The sequence below is a fragment of the Triticum urartu genome, chromosome 3 (assembly GCF_003073215.2).
Source record: "Triticum urartu cultivar G1812 chromosome 3, Tu2.1, whole genome shotgun sequence".
NCBI lineage: Eukaryota > Viridiplantae > Streptophyta > Magnoliopsida > Poales > Poaceae > Triticum > Triticum urartu.
Window position 1 is genome coordinate 401,980,676 of NC_053024.1, and position 7,234 is coordinate 401,987,909.

Genomic DNA, 7,234 nt, shown 5'->3' on the forward strand with positions numbered 1-7,234 from the left:
TCTGACAGCTTTGCAGGCAAGATGATCATACCCTCGAAATCACTACTATCTTTGCTATGCTAGTTTGCTCGCTCTTGCTATGCCAATGCTACGATGCCTACCTTTTGCTTGTCAGCCTCCCAATTGCCATGTTGAACCTCTAACCCACCTTGTCCTAGCAAACCTTTGATTGGCTATGTTACCGCTTCGCTCAGCCCCTTCTTATAGCGTTGCTAGTTGCAGGTGAAGATTGGAGCCGTTCCTTGTTGGAACATTTATTTACTTGTTGGGATATCATTATATTGCTATGTTATCTTAATTCATCTATATACTTGGTAAAGGGTGGAAGGCTCGGCCTCTCGCCTAGTGTTTTGTTCCACTCTTGCCGCCCTAGTTTCCGTCATATCGGTGTTATGTTCCCGGATTGTTGCGTCCCTTACGCGGTTGGGCTATAATGGGAACCCCTTGATAGTTCGCCTTGATTAAAGCTTTTCCAGCAATGCCCAACATTGGTTTTATCATTTGCCGCCTACCCCCTTTTCCCTTGGGTTTCCGGAGCCCGAGGGTCATCTTTATTTTAGCCCCCCACGGGCCAGTGCTCCTCTGAGTGTTGGTCCGAACTAGAGCCCTGTGCAGCGCCACCTCGGGGAAACTCAAGGGCTGGTTTTAGTTGTACGGATTGCTCATCTAAGTGTACCCTGAGAAAGAGATATGTGCAGCTCCTATCGGGATTTGTCGGCACATTCGGGCGGTGTTGCTGGACTTGTTTTAACCTGTCGAATCATCTTGTTGTACCGAGATACCGAGTCTGATCGGTGTGTCTTGGGTGGAGGTCTATTCCTTCGTTGACCGTGAGAGCTTGTTATGGGCTAAGTTGGGACTCCCCTGCAGGGATTGATCTTTCGAAAGCCGTGCCCGCGGTTATGGGCAGATGAGAATTTGTTAATGTCCGGTTGTAGATAACTTTAACTAAACTTAATTAAAATGAATCAACCGTGTGTGTTACCGTGATGGCCCCTTCTCAGCGGAGTCCGGGAAGTGGACACGGTGTTGGAGTTATGCTTGCGCAGGATGTTCCTCTAGCTTCTCGCTCGTGCTTCGCCTTCTCTTCTCGCTCTCATTTGCGTATAAGTTAGCCACCATATATGCTAGTCGCTTGCTGCAGCTCCACTTATATTGCCGTACCTGTCCTATAAGCTTAAATAGTCTTGATCGTGTGGGTGTGAGATTGCTGAGTCCCTGTGGCTCACAGATACTACAACTCCAGATGTAGGTCCAGGTGTTTCTGCTCCGGTTGATGATTACGAGCTCAAGTGGGAGTTCGACGAGGACTCTCAGCGATACTACGTGTCTTTTCCGGATGATCAGTAGTGGTGCCTAGTTGGGGTTATCGATTCAGGGCCTTGTCGCATGTTGGGTGTCTTTTCTATTTTGGCACCATAGTCGGGCCATGAGTGATTTGTATGATGGATGTTATTTATGTACTTTGATGTGACGTGGCGAGTGTAAGCCAACTACGTTTCTCCCCTTTATATTATTTATGTACATGGGATGTGTAATGATTTCCCGACTTGCGACATTGCTTTCAATGCGGTTATGCCTCTAAGTCGTGCCTCGACACGTGGGAGATATAGCCGCATCGAGGGCGTTACATATGGGCTCTAGCATAGTTGAGTAAGTTGTGTGAAGCTTCCGAAGAGGTGGATCAGCAGGTAGTGGGATGTAGGTTGGTATGGTCTGCCCGGAGTAAGGAGTTAATGCTTCTGAAAGACTGCGTCTCGGTCATCCGTTTCTCAAACACCCTGTAGTGCGAGAAATCCAACGGAGGAGATTTGGGTCTTATGGGGAAAAGTGCGCAAACCTCTGCAGAGTGTATAAACTAATCATGGTTAGCCGTGTCCCCGGTTATGGACATAAGTATCTCATCACTCTAAACTAATATTGTTAGGTTGTTAATTACTTTAATTGGGATTCAGTTGGGGGAACCTTCTCAATGATGTTTCAATTACCATGATAGTTAAATAAAATATATTCCTTTGTTGTAGGAAAAAAATGGTTTTTTGCAAAAACTATAACCATAGAGCTTTCCACCAGCCAAATATGCATGTAGTGATAGCATTATTCTGTTCTTTCTCTACTGTGTTATCTTGCCAGCATATTCCATGTGCTGACCGTTTTCGGGCTGCAACGTATTATGTTGCAGACTTTCCAGACGAGGAGTAAGGTTCGTTAGGTTGTTGTCGTGCAGCTCAGCTATGCCGTTGGAGTTGATGGACTCACTTTATCTTCCAAGCATTCCGCTGTTATCATATTAGATGGCCTTAAGCCATATTTATTGTAATAAGTTCTCTTTTGAGACATTCGAGGTAATAAGTGTGTGATTGCTACTCTGTTATAAATCCTCGAGTACTGTGTTTGTCAGCATTACCGATCTAGGGATGACACTGAAGCACAGAGACTTGGTCGTTTGAGGTCGGGTCGCTATGGTGATGAACTATAACATGCAAGGGATGACGAAAACGATTCTTGAGCTCTCCGCGATGCTAAGATCGGCGAAGGTAGAAATCAAGAAAGAGCATCAAGTGTTGATGGTTAACAAGACCACTAGTTTCAAGAAAAGGGGCAAAGGAAAAGAAAGGGAACTTCAAGAAAGAATGGCAAGCAAGTTGCCACTCCCATGAAGAAACCCAAATCTTGACCTAAGCCTGAAACCAAGTGCTTCTACTGCAAAGGGAATGGTCACTGGAAGCGGAACTACCCCAATTGCTTGGTGGATAAGAAGGATGGCAAAGTGAACAAAGGTATATTTGATATACATGTTATTGATGTGTACGTTACTAGTGTTCATAGTAACCCCAGGGTATTTGATACCGGTTTAGTTGCTAAGATTAGTAACTCAAAAAAGGAATTGCAAAATGAGCAGAGACTAGTTAAGCGCGAGGTGACGATGTGTGTTGGAAGTGATTCCAAGGTTGATAAGATCACCATCGCACACTCCCTCTACCTTCAAGATTAGTGCTGGACCAAAATAAATGTTATTTGGTGTTTGCGTTGAGCATGAATATGATTGGATCATGATTATTGCGATACAGGTATTCATTTAAGTCAGAAAATACTTGTTGTTCTATTTACATGAATAAAACCTTCTATGGTCATACACCCAATGTAAATGATTTATTGAATCTCGATCGTAGTGATACACATATTCATAATATTGATGCCAAAAGATGCAAAGTTGATAATGGTAGTGCAACATATTTGTGGCACTCCCGTTTAGGTCATTGATGACCCACAAGTATAGGGGATCAATTGTAGCTCTTTTCGATAAGACTGTTGAATCCAACAAGGAGCAGAAGGAAATGACAAGTAGTTTCCGGTAAGGTATTGTCTGCAAGTGCTGAAATTGTAAGTAGCGGTAGTTTGATAGCAAGATAATTTGTAACGAGCAAGTAACGATAATAGTAACAAAAGTGCAGCAAGGTAGCCCAATCCTTTTGAGGCAAAGGATAGGCCAAAATGGTCTGTTATGATAAGGAATGCGTTCTTGAGGGTACACGGGAATTTCATCTAGTCACTTTCATCATGTTGGTTCGATTTGTGTTCGCTACTTTGATAATTTGATATGTGGGTGGACCGGTGCTTAGGTGCTGTTCTTACTTGAACAAACTTCCTACTTATGATTAACCCTCCCGCAAGCATTCACAACTACGAGAAAAGTATTAAGAATATATTCTAACCATAGCATTAAACTTTTGGATCCAATCGGTCCCTTACGAAATAGCGCACAAACTGGGGTTTAAGCTTCTGTCACTCTCGCAACCCACCATCTAATTGCTACTACACAATGAATTCCCTTAGGCCCAAATATGGTGAAGTGTCATGTAGTCGACGTTCACATGACACCACTAAGGGAATAACAACATACATACTATCAAAATATCGAACACATATCAAGTTCACATAATTACTTGCGGCATGATTTCTCTCATGACCTCAAGAACAAAAGTAACTACTCGCAAATAATAATTGTGCTCAAGATCAGAGGGGTATTAAATAGCATAATGGATCTGAACATATAATATTCCACCAAATAAACCATATAGTAATCAACTACAAGATGTAATCAACACTACTAGTCACCCACAAGTACCAATCTATAGTTCCGGTAACAAGATTGAACACAAGAGATGAACTAGGGTTTGAGAGGAGATGGTGTCGTTTAACATGTTGATGGAGATTTCCCTCCCCGAGATGGGAGAGTTGTTGGTGATGATGATGACAATGATTTCCCCCTCCGGGAGGGAAGTTCCACCGGCGGAATCGCTCCGCCGGAGGGCAAAAGTGCTCCTACCCAAGTTCCGCCTCGAGGCGGCGGTGTTTCATCCCAAAAGTCCTCCCTTTATTTTTTTCTAGGTCAAAACCACTTATATACTAGAAGATGGGCACCGGAGGTGGGCCGAGGGGCCACAACCCACCAGGGCGCGCCTGGGGGGCCTGGCGTGCCCCGGTGGGTTGTGCCCATCTGGTGGCCCCCCTCCGGTGTTTATTGGCTCCAGTATTTCTCAAATAATACATAAAAAATCTCCGTAAAGTTTCAGCTCATTTAGGGTTGTGTAGAATAGGTGGCCTGACGTAACTTTTCCAGGTCCAGATTTCAGCTGCCGGAATTCTCCCTCTTGGTGTGTTCCTTGCAATTTATGAGAGAAAAGGCATTATAATTACTCCAAAAAGCATTATTATGGATAAAAGCATTATAAATAACAGTAAGAAAACATGATGCAAAATGGACATATCAACTCCCCCAAGCTTAGACCTCGCTTGTCCTCAAGCGAAAACCAAAATCGAAAAACATGTCCACATGCTTTGAGAGAGAGGTGTCAATAAAAACAAAATACGGACATAGAAGCATCATGTTTATTATTATAACAACATCCAATGTTGAGGATATCGCTTATTGTTATCGCCTCGGTCAGCTAGGGATTAGATATTAATCGAAAATCAGTCGATTAATCGATTTTATCGGTCGACTATTAATCGGATATTTTTTTGCAAATCTCAGGTTGCCAACACTAAAATACGCTATATTCAACACCAAAACAATATTTGACAGAAGTGTTACCTTGATTTCTAGCCTTTGAATCCTCGTATAATGGCAAACAAAATAGGACAATAGTACATATCCCGTAACAAGGTCCACAAAACATAAATAAGCATAGTTTTTGCAAACATCGTGCTATGAATAGGTCTGATTTATTGGTAGATTCCTGATAAATCGTTTGTCATAACGATAAATCGGTCCAAAAGATAAACGACAAAGATAAGGCATAATCTTATCGGTCACCCCCCGATTAACAATAAATCGTAAGATTTCTTGAACAGTGACATCAACAAAATTAAACATAGGACTTTTATCATAGAACTTTTATCATATACTTATCATGAATAAGTAATAGTTCATCACAGAATCGAAGTATAAAGCAAAAACTCTATTAGAAACCAACAAACTATGTTCTCAGTCAACTTTGCAACTACAATTCATCATCTTTTCAGGAAGGGTCATGTGTCGGAGCCTTTAGGCAAGTCCACATACTCAACCATCATATAGTCTTCTATGGTTGCTAACACTCAGCTCCTACCCATGAGCAAAACGTTTCAATCGGGCACATAGAAAGATAGGGGCTTATAGTTTCGCCTCCCAACATGCTCACCTCAAGGGTGATGTCAACAATAATATGTGCCTAGATCTTTCCTCACCACATGATGCTTTCCAAAATAGAAAAATAAAAGGAATAGAGGGAAAACTTTGACTCTTTGCATAAAAGTAAAAGATAGGCCCTTTGCAGAGGGAAGTAGAGGTTGCCATGCGCTTATTTGTTTGTATGCTCAATCCCTTAGTGCAAGAGAACGTCACGTAGTATTGCCCCTTAAGATGACAACCTTTATTATGCGGTCTATCGCTTTTATTCTTTGTCATCCAAGTTTGTACAACGCTTAATTTTCTCTTACACTAAATGATCTCACACTTTTAGAAGCAATTTTTATTGCCTTTTTGCACCGATGACAAATTACTTGGATCTTGCTCAATCCCTAGGTAGGTATGGTGGACACTTGAAAAAGATTTGGGTTTAAGGGTTTTTGGATGCACAAGTAGTATCTCTACTTAGTACAGAATTTTTGGCTAGCAAAGATAGGGGGCAAGCATCACATGTTAAAGGATCTATGACAATATGACTTCTATGTGAATATAAACAAACATAAACCATTAAGCTGTCTTCCTTGTCCAACATCAATAATTTTGGCATATAATATTTTGCTGAGGGCTCACAATCAAAAAAGATTTCTAGGATAGTATATTTATATGTGAATCTTCTCTTCCCTTATTAATTCTTTCATGAGTTGCATCATTGACTAATGCTATGTTTGTCAATCTCTAATAAATTTTTCTACGTATACTTTTCCTTATGTGATGCTATCACCTACCATAGGATTAGTATATAATCTTTTCATTATTTATTTCCTTTCTCTTTTTCTTTCTTTCTTATTTCTCTTCTTTATTTGCAACATGAAAGTAAAGAAAGCAAAAACTCAAACTAACTTTATTATATAACTTGCACATGATTACAAGGATAGATCACTAAGCAGACTCTTGAAGAAAAAGGATCGAACTAAACTTTTATCCATCTAAAGAAAAAGGATCGAACTAAAATAAGTAAAAGCAAAAAGGTAGTGGGATGATACGATACCGGGGCACCTCCCCCAAGCTTGGCGGAAGCCAAGGAGAGTGCCCATACTCGATACTCAATTCTCCTTTGGTTGTGAAGAAGGTGATGGTCATGATGAAGCGATCCTATCCTTAAGGATTAGAAGGTTCTCCCATCGACGGATGACGCTCCTGAGGTGGGTCATGTGCTCTTGATGCAAAATATTTCGCGAGTGAGATTCTTATTTTGTATGCGAACTATTTCAATGATGCGAAAGGATTCAATCTCAGCAGGAGTAAGATGAGTAAGATAAGGTTTAAGAATATCTTCCTCCTCCTCGTCAGCTGGCAGTGCTTATTTGAAGACCGGAGGCTGGTCTACGATAACCTCCTTGCTCTCATCTCCTCCGATAGCTCCCGCGGTCTCTTCTCTCTTCAGATCGACCTTCATCAACCAAGCATCCTCTTCCAAGTGGTTGGAGGAAGAAGAAGACATGATGGCTGGCTCAACAGATCTGACAGAAAAAACAACAAGAAATGAGAACGGAGGATTTC